We start from the raw sequence: 12001 nt of genomic DNA, 5'->3' as shown, positions 1-12001 counted from the left end.
ATGATTCATTGTTTGCGTATAACACCCAGTGCTCCATGCAGAATGTGCCCTCCTCAATACCCACCACCAGGCTAACCCATCCTCCCACTCCCCTCCCCTCTAGAACCCTCAGTTTGTTTCTCAGAGTCCATAGTCTCTCATGGTTCGTCTCCCCCTCCGATTTCCCCCCCTTCATTCTTCCCCTCCTGCTATCTTCTTCTTTTTTTTTTTTAACATATATTGTATTATTTGTTTCAGAGGTACAGATCTGTGATTCAACAGTCTTGCACAATTCACAGTGCTCACCATAGCACATACCCTCCCCAATGTCCATCACCAGCCACCCCATCCTTCCCACCCCCTTTTTAATCACTTTACAGTATTAACTGTTTCAAGTGGCTCCCTACACAGAATTCTCCGCCTCCATGACAGTCGCTTTTCTGTGTTGATAGAATAGGATCGAACCCGAGGGTTGTTCAGGTCCAGTGCTGGGTTCAAATTATCACTGGGTTTCCAAATCCTAGCTGTATCACCCGGGCTATCGTCTTTGCACTACAACCAACTTGGCAAATGACTCAATCCTTTGAGCTTCTATTTCCTCGTCTATTATACAGAGATGACACTGCATACCCGGCATGGTTTGGGGAAGATAACTGAAGAATGGAGAAGCTTGTGATATCATGCCCACAATCAGAGGAATTGAGGCTTATTTATCCCGCTCCCTTCTTTAATGCTCAAATACGCCCTCAACCCACACACGGCTCTCTCATGTAATTCTAGTGGCCTATCTTCCTAGGTGAACTGGTTTCCATGGGGCTGGATTCATCCCCTTACTCAGCCCAGGGACTTAGAAGAAGGGCTTAACAAATATTAGTGGAATTAGGGACAAGCGGAATTACAAACCTGCAGAACAATTGGTGAGTTCAAAGGAAGAGAGGATCACAGTTTTTTTAAATTAGATTCTTTTCAGCCATACCCTTACAGATTGTCATTCATAGCACTCTCTTCAAAAATGATCATGCTTCCATTTGACATACAAAAAAATAAAGAGAGAGACAGAGACAGAGAGAGAGAGGGAAGAAAGAGGGAGGAAGGAGGGACGGTGGAAGGAGGGCGGAGGAAGGAAGGAAGGAAGGAAGGAAGGAAGGAAGGAAGGAAGGAAGGAAGGAAGGAAGGAAAGAAAGAAAAAAAGAAAGAAGGCAACACCTGGGAGCTTCTTATGTCAAACAACAGTCCCTGACTGCCCATCCTAAGCAGAATGCTCATAGAATACAAATCAACTTCACTACTAGCTACTCCTAAAAGATAATTAAGAAGGACAATGTGATTTGGGAAAGGAGGAAGGAGAGAATCCCTAACTCCCACGGCTGACCAGAAATGACTTGAATTCTCTGACATGTTATATTATGGGTGTTACTATCACATCCCAGCGATGAGACAGATAGAAAATGACAGTGGATCTTTCATGGAGTCCCAAGCAGATCATCACCAGACCTCATCTTTCTTTACTGAGCACCTACTATGTGTTCACAGCTCAGCAGCCCAGAAACTAATTCAGATCAGCTTGGCCCCAGTGGGATAAAGTTTGAGCCATGCATGATAAAGCTTGAATTAAATGCTTATTTAGAAGGAAGGAACAAGCAAGCTGCCTCAAAAAGAAGGAAAAGGGCACCAGCCCCCATTCTGGGAGGGACAACGTCTAGACCTCCCCTCAAAGAAAGTCTTATGTGTGGACCCAGGTGCTGCTGAGGGGGGCCTGGTGGGGTGGTGGGGGATAAAAGGCTTTCTGGAGGCCCTCTGACCCCAGCCGTCCCACGGGAAATGAGCGAGGAGGCTGCTGGCTGGCAGACAAGCAGGTGTGCCCTTAAGAAGCCATGGAGATTAGCTGGGGCTTATCCAAACCTCTGCAGGAGGCAAATCTCTCCTGGCTCTCTCAGGAGACCGCAGCGCTCCTCTGGCATCAAATAAGCCAGATGCAGAATGGACGTCAACTTGGCCTTTGTGAATCCAGGGCCCCAGAGCAGGAATCTGGACACCATAACACTCACCAGGGCCCCCAGCGAGAATGAGTTTCCGAACAATATGTTTAGAAAAAGGAAAAGAGAGCAAAAGAAACGACCACAAGTTGGAATCACAGATAAATGAAGCCTCACTTATACTTGGCTCTTTGTCTTTGGGGCAATTTTTACACCGCATCCACCCCCACCCCCACCCCCGGCTCCTCATTTGACAATTTGACCCAAAGTTTCTTCTTTCTCTAGGAAATATAGCTTCTGGGAAAAATAGGTGGTATCTGCTTTTCAGCAAAGGTAAAAGCCAACAGAAGGCTCAAAGGTTGAGAGCCTCCTTCTCAGGTGCCCTAAGGAAAGCAAATTAGCAACATGAGCAGGGGAAGGAGGGAAAAGGGGTTTCCCATCAGTGCAGAATATACCCATTTAATTCCATGCCAAGGTCCAGTGATGTGGGAGAAAGAACACTGGCTTTAGATCCACCAGATATGCATTAGAATCCTGATTCTGCTGTGTACAAGCTGTGTGACCCTGAACAAGTCACCTAACCTCTCTGAGCATCAAATTTCCCATCCTAAGGTGAGCATTAAGCAAAACTGTATAAGCAGCTGGCTGAGTACGTTGCATATAAAAGGTGCTCGATAACTTAGTTCCTTCCACTCTTCCCTCTTTCGACAACCCAATTCTCTATATAAAATAGTAGATAAAAACCCTACTATTTCACACTTGTTGAAACCCATTCCTAGGGAGGGTCATTCACTTGCCCAAACCTCATCTAGATGGAAAGAGTACAGATCAGAATCCAGATTTCCCTGACGCCCTTGCTAGGCCTTGCTGTTGATGGGCACCCTAAAAATGACCCAGTGTCCAGGCTCAGAAAGGTCCAAGAATGGCTGTGGCAGAAGGGAGACCTCAGCATCAGATGCTAGTACCCACAGGCTACCACGTGGAGGAGTCCACCAGGGAGGATGGAGCCATAACTGTCTCTCAAACATGGCTGAAACTCACCAAGAAACACGTGGGATGTATGGGATTGGGAGGGCGGGGGGAGGAGCAGTCTTCACAGCTTTAACTAACAGTGTAACCAAGAGCCCTCTTATCTTTTAAACTGGTTGTGCCACCACACACACCCAAGTACAAGACAGCTGACTCTGGAATGTCTGAAACGGGTTGATGTCCTTGACGCAATGACAACAACAATAACAGGACTTTTTCTCAATTCACCGCCTTCCCTGACAGCGCATGCGGTGCAAGCAGGAACATCTCTGCAGACCCTGGGTACAGCCTTCTCTCCACCTGACTCTCAGATCATCTCTAGGGTAGGAAGGTTCTCTGCGAGCCAGACCGTGGTCCCTCTTCTCTTGGTTTCTTCCCAAACGTACTTAAATTTCTACTTCTAATGATGTAATGTATGGTGATTAACATAACATAATAAAATAAAATTTAAAAAAATTCTACTTCCCTTTGAAATATCCTACCACCAGTACCTACATGGATACTTTTAGAACTAGGACTCTCATATAAATGAAGGAACTGAAGGAGGCTCAGAGATGTGGAAAACTTGCCCCAGGTCACGAAGCTAACTTGGTCAGCTGTTGACTGGGTGCCCGCCTCTTCCACTGATTGACCCAGGGTTTGGGGGACCCATGTGGACGGGAGAAACAATCTCTTTGCACAGTTTTATCGGTCTAGAGCTACCTGTGCACAGAGCTCGTGAGAAAGGCACTCAAGGTCAAGTGTGATAAGGCCACAACCAGTATGACAAATAGTCAAATATTCCATTAAATATCCTCAATGAGAAAGTAAATAAATAAAATGCCAAAAAGCCCTTGCAAGAAGTATTACTTTTTTAATTTAGAGATTTCTTTATGGGTCCCCAAGGCAGTGTGCTATAATTAATATGGAGAAGGCAAATCACTATAAATACATTCTTTGGTGTAGTCTCATCATGTCTGATAAAGTTGTTTCCTTCAGCTATAATTTACTGATCACCTACTCTGTTCCAGGTATATCCTAAGTGCCAAGAATATGCAGATGGACAGCCACAGCCTCTGTGCTCAAGAAACTCACTGTCTAGGGAAGGGTAAAAACAAGTACTACATAAAATAAATCAAAGACCTAAATATAAGGCCTAAAGCTACAAAACACTTAAGAGAAAATACAGGGAAAAGTTTCATTACATTGGATTTGGCAATCATTTCTGGGATGTAACATCAAAAGCCAAGCGGAAAAAGAAAAAAAAAATAGATAAATCAGACTACATCAAAATTTAAAACTTCTGTGCATTAAATGGCATGATCAGCAAAAAGGCAATCCGCTGAATGGAAGGAAATATTTGCAAATCGTCTATCTGATGAGGGATCCCGAATAGATGAAAAACTCCTACAACTCAACAAAAACAAGTAACTCGATTCAAAAATGGGCAAAGGACTTGAATTTTGGCAAATAATGCATACAAATGGACCGTAAGTACATGAAAATATCACCACGTCTCAAGGAAATGCAAAACTTACACTACAATGAAATACTACCTCCCTCTCTTTAAGATGGTTGCCACCCCAAAAAAGCAGAAAATAAGCATTGGAGAAAGTATGGAGAAACTGGAAGCCATATGCCCTGTTGGTGGAATGTAAGATAATGTAGCCAGTTGGTAAATAGTGTACGTTGGTGCCTCTAATACTTAGAAATAGAACTACCCTATGATTTCGCAATTGCACTTGTGGGTACATATCCAAAAGAATTGAAAGCAGGGTCTTGAAGAGATATTTGTACATCCATGTTCATAGCAGGATTACTGACAGGAGCCAAAAGGTGGAAGTGACCCAAGTGTCCATTGACAGATGAATGGATAAATAAGAGGTGGTCTATACATACAATGGGATATTACTCGGCCTTACAAAAGAAGGAAATCCTCATACATGCTACAGTATGGATGGACTGGAGGACATAATACTAAATGACAGAAGCCAGTCACAACACAACAAACTGTGAAGACAAATAGTATACGATTTCACTTGTATCTGGAATCTAGAAAACAAAACAAACGAACAGACAAAAAAGACAGAAACAGATTCGTAAGCACTGAGAACAAACTGGTAGTTTTCAAAGGGGAGGAAAATTGGGAGGTGGGGGTTGATATCAGGAAGGAGAGGTAGAGGTACAAGCTTCCAATTATAAGTCACAGGGATGAAAAGTATAGCATGGGGAATATAGTCAATAATATTATAATAACTTTGTTAAAAAATTATTAAGATAGTAATTTTTATGTCATGTATATTTACTAAAAAAAAAAAATAATAAGAGAATACAGGCACTGCAATCACCACCATCAGTAAACTTAGCAGGAGCGAATGGAAATCTCTAGCCCTGGCAAACACCGCAAGGGACCGCCCTAGGGGAAGCCCCTATAAAACCACTAACAAAGAAAGGCTAAAATTCTGCGTGAAAGCGTGGATCCTGAGAGGAAAAGAGGGAAAGTGTTGCTGAAGAAAGATGGTGAACTCTGGACCCTGATCGAGTCTTTCTTGCAGACCATAAGCCTCACCACAGGTTCATAAAACCAATAATGTTAAATTTCTCCATCCACAGTTAGGCATCGCTTGAAGCGCCATCTTGATAGAAGAAACATTATCAGAACAGCCTAAAAAGTTCTAAATCATTAACCTTTGCTTTTGACTGGTAAGAGGTTTCGCTGCATGTCTTCAGGCAGGGGCAATGCAGACCAATGTGGCCTTTGTAGTGATTTGATAAGTTTTTGAAATGAAACATTAAACTCGCAGGGAAGGACTTACCAGTTGACTTCATCTGACCAATAGTCTAGATCTGGGTTCCCCTTCCACAGGGCAGATCTCCTGGAGCACCACAGTCTTGGAAAGATGAGAACAATGGAAGATGGAACGGCAGCATCTTTACTGAGAGGGAATACAAGAAAGACAGATTACTTGAAGTAAAGGGAAAATAATTTCCCCATTGTCCCAACACCTATATACCTCACCCAGCTTATGGGTGCCCTTCAAACAACACGCCTCTCTCCTTAGCATTTAATGAGCTCCCTTTTCCTTGTATCTGTGGGCTCAGCGCTGTGCTAAGGCTGGGGGTACATGGAGATGAGGCGCAACCCCTGGACTCAGTAACGTTTCATCCTAGGGAGTGAGAAAGCATTAAAGCATGAATTACATTGTCATAATGTAGGATGTCTTGTGGTTCTGTCTGCATAAACTAAAGGATGCGCGCCCATCTCCTCTCACGCCACTGTCAGAAGAGAAAGCTAGAGCCCAGAGGAACAAGAGGAGGCGGCTCTTCACGTGCTTGGCCAGATGAGGTGGCTGTCTCAAACCTGTGCTCCCTGGTGCTCAGTGTCCCTCTCACTACACGCCCAGTCTCTTCTGGACTCCATCAGAGCCCACAGATGAGGCTGAGAGCATAGGATTCCATCCCCGTCCAAGCCTGGTAGCCTCCCAGCGAGGAGACATTCCCCGTCCCTTGGCCACAGAACACACAGCCATACCTCAGGTCAAAAGGCAAGCGGCCAGTGAGTGCCCACGGCAAGCCCATCAGCACCACTGTCCAAAATGCAAGGTTGGCAGCACTGTCCTCACGGATTAAATATGACACATCACCATGATCCCATGGCTCTGACAGACCTCACTGCCTGACCTGCTGGGTCAGCCTCATTCCCACTCATTTCAGACACCCAGACAAATTAACACATGCTCCCCGATGACGCAAAACTGTGTGTGTGTGTGTGTGTGCGCGTGTGTGTGTGTGTGTGTTTCGAAGCCTCCATGCAACTGCATGCTCATCAATTAAACATTCACCAGACTTCCACGGACCTAGAAGGGGGAGGCGCCATCAGTTGGCCCCTGAGCATCTGCATCAGCTAGTTCTAAAGTCAGCCTCTCGCCTCGGTCCGTGGAGCGTATTTAAACCTCAGTGAAGGGCCCTCACTATCTTTTGTACTGGATCCATCCACCAGGCTGAATGAAGCTTTTAGAACCAGCAAGGACCAGATGGCCCTCCAAGATCATTTCTGAATGTTTCCATCTGAGTCATTTGTATGCGGAAGTCTTCACAAAATAGCAATCTGGGTAGCAGGCTCCAGGCTGAGTCCAGCTTTCCAGACAGCCCATCTTTGCCTACAATTGAGAAGACAAGCACAATATTGTAGGGTTCCACAAAAATATTACAGCCTTTATCTATATGTGTAGCATCAAATACATGAAGTGTCCTTGTCAGGCTGTCACCACAATGGTAGCGTGCCACAACTACCTCCCTCCCCGACTTACTTGTCCTTCTGCCCCTGCACCTTCCGCTTCGCCCTCAGCACAGGCTGGAAGCCAGCTTTGCCAATCAGCCAGCAGAGGAACTAGAGCGCTGGTGCAATAATCTGATTCCGGGCAAATCCAGAGCCCGAAGAGACTTAGACTAAGGAAAACGGGCTCTAGTCTGATCACCTGCTGGGAGCTCCTAGCCAGAAAGTGGGTGGGATGGAAGAACATGGAGCCAGCAGTACACTGGCAGATGGGTCTGCTCATCTGAGGAAGAAGGAAGGCAGCAAGTATGAACACAGCATCAGGGGTCCCAGGGTAGGGCCAACTGAGGCTCCTAAATGGGAGGCAAATCCCTATGAAGGGAGTCAACCCAGCACTCCCCGGCCTGGGGATCTACCCTAGAGAAGAGAAAACTTAGGCTCACGCAAACACTCATACATAGATATTTATAGCAGCTTTGTCTGTCATCACCCCAAGCTGGGAACGATCCAAATGCCCTACTACCAGTGAATGTATAAAATAAATGTGGTATATATATCCATAGAACAGAAAACCACTCAACATTAAAAAAAAAAAAAGTGTAAATTATGGATACATACAACAATGTGGATGAACCCCAGGGGCATTATACTGAGTGAAAGAAGCCTTTCTCAAAAAGCTCTATTTGCATGATTTCATTTATACAAGATTTTCAACATCTCAGCATTGTCAGGGACAAGGGGTGAGAGCAAGGTATGACTACAAAGGAATAGCATGAAAGAATGTTTTGGAGTTGTTGAAACTGTTCTGGATCTTGCTTTTGGTGATGATTACATGAATCTACAGCTGTGTTAAAATTCATAGAAATGTATACGCAAATAAGTCAGTTTCATGATATGTTAATTAAAAAGTAAAAAATTTTAAAGAAAAAATGCATTAAAAAATCAAAGGGATGTAACGTGAGGGGCAGGATGGGAGAAGCAGATGAAGAGTGAGATCAACAAATGGTCATCATCAAGAACGTATAGTTGAGGTAAAGCACAGAAGGCCAGAAGTAGAGTCCGGCCTGGAGGACAGGCCGATGGGGATGGGCCTAGAAGATCAGGCTGATGGGACCAGAGAGGCCACCTGGACCCTTGTGGTGTTGGTTGAGTAAAGAGTCGGCCACTCAATGCTCATGCAGCCCCAGAGACTCTGCTCAGCCTTAGGAACCAACATTCATGGTGGTGTAGAGCGGACTCAAGTTATTTCTTTATTTCCCTTGCTGGGAAAGAGAGGCTCACCAGCTTTGGGCAGGGGTTTAGTTGAGAAGGGGCAAGAGACAAACAAAAGCTAGACAAATCTCATCTAATCCTCTCATTTACAGATGAGGAACCTGGGAGAGCCCCCAAATCTCACAGCCTGCTGGTGCCCTCAGAGGTCCTGGATCCCAGCCCTGGACCCTTTCCACCATGGCTCACACCACTCCCTTGTCAGTTCTCCAGCCTGGGGATGGTATTTCTCCTCATCTGTCCTGAGCAGGTGAGACTACATTTTTTCCATTTTAAAAAATAGCAAACCAAAGGTGACTCCATAGCATCCAACACCAAACACATTGAAACATTTACTACCTCCCTTAACCTTTTACTTGCTGTTCTTTTCTCAGAAGAATTGCTCATTAAATGCCATGTCTGAATTCTGCATCATCCTTCTCTTATTCAAGCCATTAAATACAATGACTAGACTGAATAATTAAAAAGATAGTCAAAGACCTTACCTATCAAATAACCTTCTATGTCCTATCCACATGTCTCATTCCCATCTAACTCTGTAGAGCTCAGGGGAGGGAGGACAGCCTCACACTTTGCACATATGACTCTCTTGGATTCAATGGTATGCGAGATAAGCCCGAGTTGAAGAAAGATTGGAGATGGAGGTCTTGATTCACTCTGCCAATAGGAGCTGTGAGATTTTATGATATGAGATGTGACATGGATGTGAAATTCTAGGTAAGTTACCTCCTCTCCCGAGACTTAACTTGTTCCCTTACAACATGAGCGGACTGGATTAGAAAATCATCATGGTACTTTTTGGTCCTATAATGTTACGTTCCATGTTTAGCCTTAAGTATAGATGATAAATAATTAAACTGATGCACAAAAAAGTTGCGAAGTTTAATTCAGCAAATAGTTATTGAGAGTCTACTCTATTTTCAGGCTACCACTAGCCAGAAGGTATTTAAGAATATGTAAGAAATGAACCCTGCTTTTAAGGACACACAACCTAATGGATCAGAACAAGACTCTGGAAAGGCTCTAGAGTCAAGGCACACTGTTTCCCTTGGAACTATTTGGGTCATTGGTTTAACCTCTCTGAACTTATTTCTTCATCTATAAATTGCAAATAATAATGGCTCCAGCTAAGAATGAGAAATAAATGAGAGTGTATTAAGTTTTATTATTAAGCCATTTATATTACTGTTCTGCCCTCTTGAAACAGCATTTTTCTCTCTCCCATACTTTCTTGCAAATGATCTCCACTTTTAAACTCATTTCTTGAAGTTGAATTTTCTATTAATGCTTTGAGATGCAACTCAAGTTCTACTTCTTCATGAAGACTTATCCATCTGTTCCAGCCAATACAAATCTCCCTTGTCTCTGGGTTTTTGTTGCCTTTTTAAAACATTATATGGTATTTTCTATTGCTTCATAATTGACTCAGGTATGTATGCTTGTAAGCTTTCTTGAACTCCAGCTTCTTCTGTTACTAACGGCCTACAGGGACCTCAAATTCTACAGGTATCAAGTTGAATCCATGATCTTCTCCAAAGATGCTGCTCCTCTCCTTGGACTCATTTCAGTTCATGGTTTCTGGTTGTTTACACCAGATACTCAAGTATTTACCGTGTTTCCTCTCCAACATACCCACCTCCAATCCATCCTATTAATCCCAATTTATGTGCATCGCTGAGATCATCCTCCCTCATCTACATCGCCTCAGACTTCCACGAACATCTCTTGACTGAGTTAATGCAATGGTGGAGGGCATGATGTATCAGTATCACCTAGCAAACTTTTCAAAATATCCTTATTTACCTTCCCATCACCCTGTATCAGATCAGAAACTTGGTTGAGGTGAGGGAAAAGACAGAAGACTAGGGAGGGGAAAAAAAACAGCCTGTGTATTTTGCAAAAGCTTCCCAGATTTTTCTGATATATTGCCCATCACTGTTGAGCACCATCGTTTTAAACTTCCTCCTCTCCAATCCTTTCTCCCTCTATTGTCCAAATTACTTTTCAAAATTTCCAGTAATAATAGCTCCTCACTGCGTTTCAGGAACAAACAACGGGTTCTTTAACCTGGCTTTCACATGGCTCCAGGCCACTTTCCTGACCTGATTTCCTCCAATTTCTTCCAGGCCCAGAAGGTTCCAGACAAACCAACTAGACCTTGTTGCCCTAGACACACCATACCCTCTCACAGCCCCCTTCCCTGATTCATGCCATTTCACCCTGGAATTCCCTTCTGTTCTCATATCATTAACCCTACCTGAAAAAAATCCCACTTAACTTTCAGTGCTCAAACCAATGCCAACTCTTCCATGAAGTCTTCACCAATTCCTCCCCTCTTCCAGGCAGAATTAGCTGTTCTCTCCTCTGCACCTTCATATCATTCTATTCACAGTGCTAATCTACTGACCAACAGTTTGGGTAGGCTACCTTCCTTGACTCCCTCCAAAAAGCTACAGGTCTTTCTTTTGGTCTCCTACATAATTGTTTAAGTCTGTTATAGTTACACCCTATTGCACTCTGTGTGTGTGTTTGCGTGTGTGTGTTATGTGAGTGTGTGCTGAGTTTCCTGACCTGTTTGTCGACTAAATTAAACCATGATCTCCTCAAAGATAGATACCGTCTTACCTTTCTTTGAATCCCCAGCACCAAACAAGAGTGCAGAATTTTAGTGGCCACTAAATCAATCTTCAAAGTTCAAATTAGACATCAACTCCTAGTCAGCTTTTCCCAGCTCTAAGAAGTGGCAATGCCTTGCTTCACCACAGCACACAGCATATACCACTTTTTACTGAAACTATCTATTGAGGAGTCCACGTCCTTAACTAAGACTGTAACGCCATTAGGGGTCCGAACCATATTTTTCTCTCTTTCTTACCTGTGGCATATGGCACAGTGTCTGACAAATAGCTCCACTCGCCAATGTTCTAGAACAACTAAACTGAATGTACTGTTGTTTCTTTGCAGGGATCCTCACTGTATCTTTTACCACTCTTACATTTTGACACCTCCTCCAGCCTTGGACTGAGCGCAAGCATTCAGCAAATATTTGTCAATTGACATAGTCTTATGGAATGTTCCAGAATAAGTTGAGAGGATGCAGTGCCCTTCTCAGTTGTGTTTCCAGGAAAGGACAGATTGAGCCTTTCATGGCTACGCCCCAACCCTAGTCATTGTCCTGTATCTATCCTGGTATTTCAAGTCAAGTCACCAAAAACAAGGATCTGTCACTGTTCTAATTTCTAGCTTATTTATCCAGCCAAATACCAGCCATTTTGCTCCTCTCCAGTTGTCCCAATATATTCACAAGATTGGCATGTGTCATATTAATCTTGTTCAGGAGTAAAAAAGAAAAAAAATAGAGGAGACACAGAAACAAAATTCTCAGGAAAATCAAAAGTAATGCCTACTTATGTGACAAGTTCTATTCAAAGCTGAGGGTTGGATCACTGTTCAATGTGTTCATAGTACATAGGCCTACCAGATAATGAAAACT

This window comes from Neomonachus schauinslandi, chromosome 11 (genome assembly GCF_002201575.2).
Source record: "Neomonachus schauinslandi chromosome 11, ASM220157v2, whole genome shotgun sequence".
Lineage (NCBI taxonomy): Eukaryota > Metazoa > Chordata > Mammalia > Carnivora > Phocidae > Neomonachus > Neomonachus schauinslandi.
This window is presented reverse-complemented; position numbering follows the sequence as displayed.